A 14,413-nucleotide genomic window follows, 5' to 3' on the forward strand; every position below is an offset into this window, starting at 1 on the left:
ATCCCAATTTCTCATTAATCCCTCTATTCCGAATTTACCATCAATCCCTCATAAGGAGGAAGAGATGGAATAAACAAGCACAATGTCACCCCCACGTCATGATGCGTCTCACCATTCCAAACATTTGCAACAAAAAAACAAACAAACATGGTGTGGAGTCATATCATCACCTCAGGTGAGTGGCTGCATATGGTGCCAAGGGATTTCAATCTTAACTGTACTCTAAATGACTTTAACACTCTTACTCTACCCAGGGTGTTTCCCTGCAAAACCATTGGCCATCTTACACTATGTGGTTCGAAGAACCAAACTCCCATTGACCAAACTGTGGTGCTCACCAATTCGGGGTCTCACTCCCCCGATTCTTCACCCTGTGCCTTCGCACAATTTCCGGGCTGGGTCATGTGGTGCTCCCAGCAGGTCCACTCACCTGCACACCTCCGCCACTGCAGTTGCCTCCGAGCTTACCTGCTCCTTACCCTAACCTACCTGGGGAAGTTCCTCTGGCGCTCTCACCCCACTACCGCCCTCTCTGGCATCGGGCTACCCGGGTCCGTCCTCCGGATCCTCGGGCCCCATTAAACAACTCTACTGGCTCCCAGAGCCTACCTGCGGCCTCACCTGGCCGACAGACTAACAGTGGCAGAGTGCCCATTTAACCATACACACACTAACAGGCCACACACCCAGCCATTTCACTCCACTGTGGAAGTGTAATTCAGTGTAACTTATTAATTGGCACTGGTAACTTATTGGTTGACCTAGTAACAAAGCAGATGCATTTTACATGCAAACTCTGTGGGGGACGGGTTTGTAAATGAGTTAGGAATGTGCACGAACATGATGGTCTCTTGATACACCTGGTCACAGCCCCAGGCTGGAGCACCCCCTATTGTTTGATAAATGGAACTCACAGCAGGTGGGGCTAGCTGGCGCCAGGAAGGCGACCGGTGACGTCGGCGGAGAGGAGATTACGAGTTCAGCGGACAGAGGATTAAGTCGAGTTGGTCGATATAAGCGAGAGCTGCGGCTGGAGTCGAGAGAACTTGCTACGTGAAGCGCTGACCGAACGGGAGTGTCGGATGGAGAGAAGGACCAGCGAAAAGAGTTAACCTGATCCATTATATTATGCGGTATCATTTTGGTAATTGGATGAAGTGAATACAGTTTAATAAACTAGACCTTTGTAACCTGTGTCCGGTCTTTGGAGTCCTGTGAGTCCCCCAGTAAATTCCCTGACAATCTTGGAGGCACCGCTGCGATCAATTGTACAAGCAAGTCTTCTTTAAAAGGTGAGTGTGTCTTGTTTGGTCCAATATGATTTACGAACTTGGAAGTTATGGGTACATACATGGGGGAGCAGGTGATCTGGGGCTTCTTTGCGCACCAATGCCGCGATATAGGTGGCGTGAGCCATCACGAATGGGATTTCGATAAACGACTGTAGCAATTTATTCGTTTTTTTTTCTAAATGATTTCTGTAAATACGTATTTTTGCGCGGGTTATTAAAGGGCCTTACTGTGACCTGGAAGCGGACGGAGCAAGTGTGCACCTTGCGACCGCTTGCTTCCAGGACGTGTAAGGCCGGTACACTCGTTTACCCACCAGCACACGGATAAAGTACTATTTTTTTTTTGCACTTGTTCGAAGCACTTGACTTGATCGGCGCTCGGCGAGCGACAGGGAACCGGGAAACGGAATTATATTTATATATATATATATTTCCAATATGGTACACCGGCCACAACGATTTTAGCGATTATCCGAGTTTTTTTTAACGATTTCTGTAAATACGTATTTTTCCTGCGCTGTGTAATTCTTCTGACACGCGCCACGAAGAAACGCACCACTGATGTGCATGAAGCGACTTGTTTGCCGGTTCGCTAAGGTCCGTCCGTACACGTGTACAATCGTGTACACCCGTTTTAAATAAATAATTTTTTTCAGTTTTCCCGCCATGCCTATAAATTCATGACAGACAACCCCCCTCATGCCGGTCCAGAATTATGATGAAAGATGGCGATTGAGGAAAAAATTGCATCAAATTTTGTCCAGGTCCATCAAGAAGCCTTTGAGACATGCTTCACGGTTGAATAAAAAACCACCGTTAAGAGTACTTCTTTTTTTGTTCAAAGCACTCGACTTGGAGCCAGCGACTTGCTCGGCGGGGGATATAATTTTAGATATATATATAGTATGGGCATGCCCTAGTGAGAGATAATTACAGGAAATGGTGTTTTGTGAGTAGCAACCACTCTCTGGTCGAGGCTCATAGAAAAATTGATACTTATTGATTTGGCACGCTTACAATAGATATTAATGGCGAGGGTTCTGTGGTCGTTCGTTTTGGCTTTGCGAATGGACCAAAGAGACAAAGTGAGAAAGAGAGACAGACAGAGAGAGATAGACAGAAAAAGAAAGAAAGAGAGACATAGAGACAAACAGAGATAAAGATGATAGTCAGACACATAGAGAGAGACAGACAAAAAGAGATAGACAGAGTGAGACAAAGTGAGAAAGAGAGACAGACAGAGAGAGATAGACAGAAAAGAAAGAAAGAGAGACATAGAGACAAACAGAGATAAAGATGATAGTCAGAGTCAGACACATAGAGAGAGACAGACAAAAAGAGATAGACAGAGTGAGACAAAGTGAGAAAGAGAGACAGACAGAGAGAGATAGACAGAAAAAGAAAGAAAGAGAGACATAGAGACAAACAGAGATAAAGATGATAGTCAGAGTCAGACACATAGAGAGAGACAGACAAAAAGAGATAGACAGAGTGAGACAAAGTGAGAAAGAGAGACAGACAGAGAGAGATAGACAGAAAAAAGAAAGAAAGAGAGACATAGAGACAAACAGAGATAAAAATGATAGTCAGACACATAGAGAGAGACAGACAAAAAGAGATAGACAGAGTGAGACAAAGTGAGAAAGAGAGACAGACAGAGAGAGATAGACAGAAAAAGAAAGAAAGAGAGACATAGAGACAAACAGAGATAAAGATGATAGTCAGACACATAGAGAGAGACAGACAAAAAGAGATAGACAGAGTGAGACAAAGTGAGAAAGAGAGACAGACAGAGAGAGATAGACAGAAAAAGAAAGAAAGAGAGACATAGAGACAAACAGAGATAAAGATGATAGTCAGAGTCAGACACATAGAGAGAGACAGACAAAAAGAGATAGACAGAGTGAGACAAAGTGAGAAAGAGAGACAGACAGAGAGAGAAAGACAGAAAAAGAAAGAAAGAGAGACATAGAGACAAACAGAGATAAAGATGATAGTCAGAGTCAGACACATAGAGAGAGACAGACAAAAAGAGATAGACAGAGTGAGACAAAGTGAGAAAGAGAGACAGACAGAGAGAGATAGACAGAAAAAGAAAGAAAGAGAGACATAGAGACAAACAGAGATAAAGATGATAGTCAGAGTCAGACACATAGAGAGAGACAGACAAAAAGAGATAGACAGAGTGAGACAAAGTGAGAAAGAGAGACAGACAGAGAGAGATAGACAGAAAAAGAAAGAAAGAGAGACATAGAGACAAACAGAGATAAAGATGATAGTCAGAGTCAGACACATAGAGAGAGACAGACAAAAAGAGATAGACAGAGTGAGACAAAGTGAGAAAGAGAGACAGACAGAGAGAGATAGACAGAAAAAGAAAGAAAGAGAGACATAGAGACAAACAGAGATAAAGATGATAGTCAGAGTCAGACACATAGAGAGAGACAGACAAAAAGAGATAGACACTGAGTGAGACAAAGTGAGAAAGAGAGACAGACAGAGAGAGATAGACAGAAAAAAAGAAAGAAAGAGAGACATAGAGACAAACAGAGATAAAAATGATAGTCAGACACATAGAGAGAGACAGACAAAAAGAGATAGACAGAGTGAGACAAAGTGAGAAAGAGAGACAGACAGAGAGAGATAGACAGAAAAAGAAAGAAAGAGAGACATAGAGACAAACAGAGATAAAGATGATAGTCAGACACATGTTTTACAGATGGATACAGGTGGGACAAAGGGAAACACCGTATCAAGACAAGCCGACCAATCAAGGGAAACCAGAGACTTCTACTTCAGATACTCCTTGAAAATGGTGATATTTATCCTAGGAATGGGTTCTCTGGTAGTGGGGACTCTGTGTTGTATGGATTATTTTGGGGGTAATGAGGGAACAAAATGCAACACCAGCAAATGATACACAGATATATGATCATGCGGAACGACAAAAGCAGAAGAGAAGTTTGATGAAGGATAAAGACACACCTTTAGAATCCGATGGATTACACGGGATTAATACTTTTTTACATTTAGCCCATACAAGGGCTGCTATAGCAAATGAAACTTGTTGTTGGAACTTGTTGTTGGAACTTGTTGTTGGAACTTGCTGTTGGAACTTGTTGTTGGAACTTGTTGTTGGAACTTGTTGTTGGAACTTGCTGTTGGAACTTGCTGTTGGAACCTGTTGGAACTTGTTGTTGGAACTTGTTGTTGGAACTTGTTGTTGGAACTTGCTGTTGGAACTTGTTGTGGGAACTTGTTGGAACTTGTTGTTGGAACTTGTTGTTGGAACTTGTTGTTGGAACTTGTTGTTGGAACTTGCTGTTGGAAATTGTTGTGGGAACTTGTTGGAACTTGTTGTTGGAACTTGTTGTTGGAACTTGTTGTTGGAACTTGTTGTTGGAACTTGCTGTTGGAAATTGTTGTTGGAACTTGTTGGAACTTGTTGTTGGAACTTGCTGTTGGAACTTGTTGTTGGAACTTGTTGTTGGAACTTCTTGTTGGAACTTGCTGTTGGAACTTGTTGTTGGAACTTGTTGTTGGAACTTGTTGTTGGAACTTGTTGATGGAACTTGTTGTTGGAACTTGCTGTTGGAACTTGTTGTTGGAACTTGTTGGAACTTGTTGTTGGAACTTGTTGTTGGAACTTGTTGTTGGAACTTGCTGTTGGAACTTGTTGTTGGAACTTGTTGTTGGAACTTGTTGTTGGAACTTGTTGTTGGAACTTGCTGTTGGAACTTGTTGGAACTTGTTGTTGGAACTTGTTGTTGGAACCCGTACTTATTTAATTAATTACATTTCTTATTACATTACAGTAATTACATTACAGTAATTACCTGAGGTAATTACAGTAATTACAGTTCCGGTAATTACAGTAATTACAGTAATCATTACAGTAATTGCAGTAATCTTATTACAGTAATTACATTACATTAACTCAGGCACCTTTTGAGTAAGGAAGCTGATATTTGGACATGACACTGACCAAGGGATGTGGCTGTCAAGGAAAATATTGATTTATTGATTAATCATTTAATAAATTAACTCGTTGATTTATAAATGACTTATTTAATTAAAATTCCTGAGAGATACATCTTCGGATGAAATACTTGCAGATTGGTTATGCTATGAGCCAATTGATTAAGGAAAATATTTTGTGATGGCCATATTGGCAATTTCGTGGCCATATTCGTGGCAACTCAGTTAGTGCCACTGCACCTTTAAAATGCATCCCTGCGTTCATTTTTCGATCGATTGAGTTGAAATTTTGAACAATCGGATCTGGACTGTCGTTGTTAACGACTCTAGCATGCACTCGTCCAATCAGGATGGAGCGGTATGGTCCCCGGATCATCACTGCCCGCAGTTTTAATTAATTTTACTTTTTCTCTTGGGCATATAATTTTGAAGACATGCATGTCATGATAGAGGAAATGTTTGTTCTGTTAAACGGAATAAATGTTGTTAATGCATGTGTGTGTGTATTTTTGTGTATTTGGATATATTTTCACGACTAATTCTAGTTATCGTCCTGCAAAAGGTCTGCTCGTTCTTTTCCTTTGAGTCGTAAATTCCTGTTGAATTCTCATTAAAAAGCGGAATTAAGTATGCTGTGTGATGATGGAGATCCTTGATGACGAATCAGGAATAGTGAATGAGCAGACAAATATCACGGATGGTACACCAGATAGGGAAAATGTAGATGAAACCCCTTTTTGCTCAGGTGCTGTGTAGCGCTGCACAAAGATCCATATGAGCGGGGCCTGGGTGCTGTGTAATTAGTACACAAAGAACCAATTACTAGGGTGCTGAATAAACACAAAGATCCATTTTTGGAGCTGGTTCTCCCGGTGCTGTGATTTATTCAAAGAACCAAAATCTTGTAAGAATTAAGATATGATTTGTCGACATCATAAATACTTTAATATATGTAACGATTTTTGTAACGATCATCCTGCAAAAGGTCTGCTCGTCCTTTTCCTTTGAGTCGTAAAATCCTGTTGAATTCTCATTAGAATGCGGAATTAAGTACGCTGTGTGATGATGGAGATCCTTGATGACGAATCAGGAATAGTGAATGAGCAAACAAAGTGACAAATGCTGCGGCTGGAGCAGTAGAAGCGATGTTTTTTAATGGAAACGAGGTAATGAGTAATTAAAAGTGGGAGGGGGCAACACCACGCATACCTCTTTTAAGGTGTGTATAAACCCTGGAATAAACGTGGGAGGGGGCAACACCACGCATACCTCTTTTAAGGTGTGTATAAACCCTGGAATATTTCAGCAATCAATACAATGCTGAAACTATGTAAGTTAATTTAATGAGTAATTTAATGAGTAATTTAATGAGTAATTTAATGAGTAATTTAATGAGTAATTTAATAAGTAATTTAATAAGGAATTTAATGAGGAATTTAATGAGGAATTAAAAGTGGGAGGGGGCAACACCACGCATACCTCTTTTAAGGTGTGTATAAACCCTGGAATAAACGTGGGAGGGGGCAACACCACGCATACCTCTTTTAAGGTATGTATAAACCCTGGAATATTTCAGCAATCAATACGATGCTGAAATGATGTAATTTACTGTGTAAGAGGGTCGACCTTGGGTTTGTTTGGGTTTGTTGTTTATTTTGTGGATGTGTATTTTTTGTGTATTTTGGATATATTTTCACGACTAATTCCAGTTAACATCCTGCAAAATTTGCTCGTTTTCTGGCCGAGTCGAAATTGCGTTGAGGTCCTATGGCATGCGCCATTAAAAGCGCTGTGTAATGGTTGAGCTCCCTTTATTTCGTTTTGGTCATGCGGATGAGCAGACAAAATGACGAATGCTGCGGCTGGAGCAGTGGAAGCGATTTTTGAATTGTTCAATGATTATTCGATATTGTTATGACTTATTGTCAATAGGTATACTAAGTGGCCATGAGGTAGCCTGTTGCTATGTACAGTTTTATTCTAGTGTTGATTATACCACATAGCTGTGGTGATAAAGGAAATGTTCGTTTAAATAGATGACTATGATATGACCATGACTATAAAATCATGATGATTATTATGAATGATATCATAGGGTTCAAATGCAGAATGATTGCATGAACTTGGGAAAGAACTTTCAAGCCCTATGGGATCAATTGGGTGTTACAAGCGATGGAGTTTCAAAATTTAGCATGATTGAAGGAATTTTACAGTCTTATTTCAGGAGTTTTACGAAATTTAAATTGCCAAGAGATTTTGGGTACTATTAAAGGAAAAATGATGAGATATTTTTCCAATGAACTTTAATATCTGCCATCCATTTTGGCTGTCTCACGAATGAAGGATGAGTTGCCTTTAGTGGTTGCAAAGAAAATTTGTGGAGACCAGGCAAAATGGGGAAATATGTCAGATATGACCCTAGGACAGGACGGTGATTCATCAATTGACATGAGGTACGAACCAGAGGTGACGACCGATAAAATTCGATCTCAGTCAATGGATGGACCTGTCCTGATATCATTGGGGAAAGGGCTTATGCAAGGAGTCATCCAAAATGATTAATTTGATTTATTGATGAATATTGATGAATTAATTGAAATTGAATAATTGATTGAATTGTTGATTGATTGAATCTAATTGATTGAATTTAATTGAATAAAATTAACTGAATAAATTGAACTGAATAAATTGAATTGAATATATTGATTGTTTGATTGATGAAAATGCGGTCTCAAGAAAGAAGCCTTGATATCTTTGCGAGATATTATCAATGTGGAGACAACCTGGGAAAATTGAGCAAGGTGGTGAGTTTATATACAGATATATATGTGCGGTTACCATTGTGTGATTTCCCCGTCAACAGAGCGGACACCTGAGGATTCACCCATTTCATACTGACCCTTTGGCTCATCTGCAAATACTGATCTGTGAGATTGGATTGTGCAAAAGCCACAGCTGAGGGAGATTCTCTGGAAATCACCGTGTGAACAGGTGGAGAGACCCTTCCTGGAGGTACGAGTGAAGCTTTAGAGGAACAAACTACAACACATCCAACGCTACTTTGATAAAAGGCAGAATGGGAAATGGAGCCTGCAAGAACACACAAGGACAACCAGAGATTCCACAAAAAGGTACTTGTACACATCATATGTACGACCGTTATGGTGCCGAAGCTATAAGGCAGGTCGAGAATTGGTATTTGTGGACAAAGGGACATGATGAGGAGTTTCCAAGAGATGGTACATTTGAGCGAAGTCGATTGGAAAGATTGGAACAAAGATTGAAAGCCAGGAAGAGACAGAATCTAACGATAGACTGGCTTGCATTCCATCTTTGGGATGGTGAATCCAGACAACGGGAACAGCAAGAACGGATAACGGAACTAGAACTTAAAATAAAAAGGATACAGGATACAGTGGAGGAGACAAATGCACAACTGCCCTCGAAATTAGGAATGAAAGTCACAGTTGTCCCATCTGATTTCCAGTTGTCTCCCCAAAAAGGACGGTACAGAGAATTTTTTCGTGTTTCAGGAGATAACGAGAGATTGCAGTGGCAACTCAGGGATGTAGAGATGCAGCCCAGCAATACAAGTGCACAGGCGCACAGATCAGACAATGACAGAAACCGGTGTTTCGAGTGTGGAAAGATGGGACATTGGAGAAGAAGATGTCCGTATGTCAACAGGAAGACAAGGTCATGGGGCAAACCAAGATCAAGGGTACCAGTGCTTACCGGTACCTCAGACAATGATTAGGCCTTCATTGCTGCAAATCCCAAATGATGATTGGCCTCAACAGATTCGATTACTGGACAAACATGAACAACTGTCAATGATTCTTGTGTCTGAAAAGTTTTCAGAGCAAGAATGATTCATTTTTCTTTTTGATTGTTAACAAATTAATAATTAATTGATCAAATGCCAAAATTGGATCTTCTATTTTGGGCACAGCAATTTTAAATTTACAAAGTTTGGAACAATTGCGTTGCAATTGTTGGCAAACCAAGTAACAAGAGTCACATGATGATCAGGTGGGAATTTCGGACTATTGTTCCGCACGATTGATAGGTCAATGGTCGACTGACATGCAAATGGGTGTGTAGTCAAAATTTGGATAGATTATTGTGAAGGCAGAAAGGGTAATTTCAATTTGACATCATAAGGGTTTTCTAAGAATGGACTTTTGGTTTATTTGTCTATAAGCATTTTGAATTTGATTGACAAATTTTATGAAATTGAAATAAAATTGACACCCATCTGATCTGTAAATAATGGTTCCAACGCAAACAAATATGCATAATGCATGTGTGTGTGTGTTTTTGTGTATCAATCTTACAAGATTGTTGACACCGACAGTGTGCCTGTCTGGAAATGGATAGTTATATGTGGATGGGATTGGGATATGTGGATGGGATTGGGATATGTGGATGGGATTGAATATCCAGAGAATCCGTAAAATAAAATAGAAATATAATTTGATTATGAACATTATCTCTTTTGTCAAGGGAAATGGAATATAAAAATTTTTTTTTGATGTGCTGGGTTATGAGCAGCCATTAATTAATAGTAAAATTGTGAGTAATTTTGGGATTCCATTTTTGATAGAATGTATATGAGAATAACATCTATTTATGGATATGAGCTTCATAAAAGGAAATGAGGAAGTACAAAATCATCCAAATTTGGGAGAGGTCTTACACTGACTTCCCAGAATACTCTGCTCATGGATTTTATATATATAAACTTGAATTTTATCAGCATATAAATTGTGCTGTATGTATGGATGTGTTTTAGGCATAGATGATATGGGAAAATAGTAAAGAAAATTTTGCTGGTTTGAACTATTGTGGGTTTTCAGTTCTGGAGTTTAAACAAAGTCACTGGTTAACAGATGAGAAAGGATAGTAAATAAATTATTCCCTGCTGGGCAAATTAAGTACGATATTACTAAGACTTATGAGAGCTATTGTTCCGCCTTACAGCAGTGGAAAATTATTGGAAAAAATTAGATCCAACATAATGAATCTATAAAAGAATGTGATAGGGATAATATCCTCAATTTGTACTAATTATTTGATTGTGGGTAAAGGAATTAAGTCATCGTAGTGGATTGTTAACAGCAGCCTGAAAATGTCCTGAGAGTGTGCATCCATGTAATCAGAAATCCCAGATTTGTTTTTACAAACAACATTATGGTAGAGGTCTTGTGTGGAACACTTCCTTGGTAGATAAAAACGGTACTGCATGCTGGCAGCCACTTTTGCGGCCAGTTAGGCCAAACAAATTGAGAGGAAATTGTAGTTAAATACGTAAGTTACACATGGCTATTTGTAAAAAAGGAAATTTGTTGAGATGGGAAACATTTTTTCGAAGGTTTATTAAGGTGTTATAATATGACATGTGGCAAGGCAAACTATTGGATAGGAAAATTAGATCTGGCTATAGAATAAATTTATTGACCCCTTGAAGTTAATCCTTCGAATCATTGTTTCACTGGCATTTTTGTTCACATTGGAAATAGTTTGGTAGAGCTTTGGTTAAAACCTTTGGTTGCGGTATCTTGGAACGAATTGATAAACCATAGGAGATTGATAAGAATAGAAACAAATATGGACCCAAAATAGAAAGTTGGATTCATGCCTCTCATTGCAAGCAAGCACATGGGGCTAAGGTGGACGATCCCACAGAAAATGAGGCTGCACCTAGCAGCCCAGCAGAACATTCAGTGGTAGAAAAATGATAGTCATGATTTACAGTCATTTGAATTACATTTTAACACCCCTTGCATTGATAAACATTACATTTTCAACATGTGATATTCCTACTTGGAATAGTGACATTTATTTGCCTACATGACATACAATTACCTGCTGATATTAATACAGCATGAGTGAAAAAATGTATCACAACTACACTCATGATCAGGGGATTGAGTTCAACCCCGGGAGATAGGGGGATCAGGGTAAGACAAATAATCTGATTATGTTACATATTAAGGGATTTTCTTTATTTACCTTTTAGGAAGCTTGTTAGTTTGGTATATAATGTTAAATGTCATCGACATATAACTATGTCATAGATATGAATATATACAAGGAGTAGCAGACTTGTTTGTTGGTTTAGTAGTTATATTGGCAATTGTTTTAGTGGTGGCTTGCTTGAAAGCCTTAGTGACGGTGTGTTTGAATAAGGTAACCAACAACACGATGATAACGCATGAAGTGACAAATGAGGAAAGAAATGTGGAACCAGAAAAGGAAGACTTTTATGGCGACATAAATACTGAGATTAAAAGACTAAATCAAGTGATGTTGCAAATGAATACAGTAGAATTAAGATAATGGCATAACGACAATGTTATGAGTTGTGTCAATTACAATATCAATGAACTCATATCACCACGAGTGACACACTGTTAGGAAAAAAAAAAAGAGGGAAAAGAAAAAGTGGAGAGGAATTATGGTAATAATACATTATGCTTAATTTGTTGGTTTGGGAAAATTGTTGTTGGGAATTAGGTATTCCCGTGTGTGATTGTAATCATATACAATGCTATTCTTAGTTTAGTAATAAAATACATACCTGATTGAATATTATTTGTGTGACGCATATAAATGAATATAACTTTTTGTGTTAAGGAAAAACAACAAATTGTTGAATGTGAAACTGTCGGAAGATATACATGATTATGCTGATTTCATGGTAAGATGTACCCTATCTGATTCAGTGTGTGCGGAAAGCAGATTCAGATATGACTGAGCATAAGGATAAGACGAGATCACATTTTGGAGGGATTGCTAACGGAATTGGGAAGAAGAAAGAAAGAAAATTTGTGGCTAAAAAATGAAGTTAATCGTGGCATACACCCTCTTTCTCAAAGAATGATGAAGACATTCTCCCGTGTAACTTGGAGATGAATGCTTACCTTCACCAAGGAAATTTATGTGACCATTTTCCTGGATCACACTGCAACATATGAAAGAAAGGCGATCACTTACTCTTGTTCGAAGACTTCGAACATTCACCACATCAGAAGTTGCAGGACAACGACATTTTACCTGCAACCTCTGTGAAATGCGGGGACATATGTTATTACTTCACCAACGTCCGGGGAACCAGCATGGAGCTGCAAAAAACGGCTGTGCCCTTGTCACAACAGCTGTGCACGATTCTGCTGGATTGCTCCTGGTAAGGACCATGAATGACCTGAACACCATGGTCCCAACATCATTGTGGATGCATCCGGCATCCCTGTTCCACATCTTGCTGGCCAATCAATGTCACACCAATACTTGCTGCCCACTCACAATAAGGGAGGAGGCAAGTCGACTACAACTGGGTGAAGGCCTTGTTCAGGAATTACTATGGTTTACAGCAAAAAGTGGCAAGAATGCTACAAGGAGAGCAGGGTCAGTCTATGACTCCGCAATGTTACCACAACAGCGAAATCCTACACGAAGTAGTGCAGGAGCTATGAAGACATTAGGAGAAAATGTTTCATACCTGGATTCAAACACAAGTGATCAGCCCTTCCTTTCAAACAAAGTCAACATTTGTGTGGAGGCAAACGTTTTTGCCAGATGGTGCAGATGCTTTACAAAACTTGAAAATGAAGTGAAATTGTTGTATCTTGGTGATGGTGAAGTGTTGTTTTGAAAATATATTTGTGATGCAAATGCAATAGATTGAACAATATGGAAGGAGTCAATGACCAACGAAATGTTTTGTGATTCTTGCAGGATGACGGTGTATGCCTAAGGGAATTTGATTACCAAAGTTATGATTATTTACTTATACTTGTAATGATGTTTACTTGTAGTGATTGATTGTTTACTTATATTGATGTTTAGATTAATGGTTAATATAAACAAAAACAAAAAGATGAGGGAATTGTGGAAGTGTAATTCAGTGTAACTTATTAATTGGCACTGGTAACTTATTGGTTGACCTAGTAACAAAGCAGATGCATTTTACATGCAAACTCTGTGGGGGACGGGTTTGTAAATGAGTTAGGAATGTGCACGAACATGATGGTCTCTTGATACACCTGGTCACAGCCCCAGGCTGGAGCACCCCCCTATTGTTTGATAAATGGAACTCACAGCAGGGGGGGCTAGCTGGCGCCAGGAAGGCGACCGGTGACGTCGGCGGAGAGGAGATTACGAGTTCAGCGGACAGAGGATTAAGTCGAGTTGGTCGATATAAGCGAGAGCTGCGGCTGGAGTCGAGAGAACTTGCTACGTGAAGCGCTGACCGAACGGGAGTGTCGGATGGAGAGAAGGACCAGCGAAAAGAGTTAACCTGATCCATTATATTATGCGGTATCATTTTGGTAATTGGATGAAGTGAATACAGTTTAATAAACTAGACCTTTGTAACCTGTGTCCGGTCTTTGGAGTCCTGTGAGTCCCCCAGTAAATTCCCTGACACCACTAATGCACCCATCCAAACACCATTCTACCACACGCACCACAGATGCCAATATCCACCACAATTTACCTATACCCTCTACCTACTCTTAAACTACCTTCCCCTGGTATTCGTGAAAGGGGTCCATCTTCCCCATCCGCTCCTTTCGCACCAACCACTCCACTCCACATATTCCACACTACTCACTCCACACCATCCATTCCGTACTCCATTCCATTGTTTCCATACTCCATTCCCTCCATGCTCCATTCACTCCAGACCATCTATTCCATACTCCATGTATTCCATGCCATTAATTTCATCCAACCATTCTCCATACACCGGTGCTTCACCTGCACACCTGTGCCCACACACCTGGTGTCACCTGTACACCTGGTGGCACTTGCACCCATCTCTCCTCCAGGACCATTCATTCAATACAACTCACAATCACACCTTTCACCATACTCTGCTGAATGCACAATCATGCCAATCATCATGCTCACCACAAAGAACTTCCTGTACACACACTGCATCATCTAAGCTGACTACTCCCTTCTGAAACTCGAGCTCCCCAGGCTTCCCTTATACTAAGCGCTCCCACGTTATTATAATCCACTAATCTGCTACGTCCCCTCTACAGGTACATGTCGCTACTTACCTCTACAGTTACCTATGGTCATCTTTCTAAATCCTAACAATAACCTAACCCTCCCGGGCTAGTTTACACAGC

This window comes from Myxine glutinosa, chromosome 7 (assembly GCF_964187855.1).
Source record: "Myxine glutinosa chromosome 7, kmMyxGlut1.1, whole genome shotgun sequence".
Classification (NCBI taxonomy): domain Eukaryota; kingdom Metazoa; phylum Chordata; class Myxini; order Myxiniformes; family Myxinidae; genus Myxine; species Myxine glutinosa.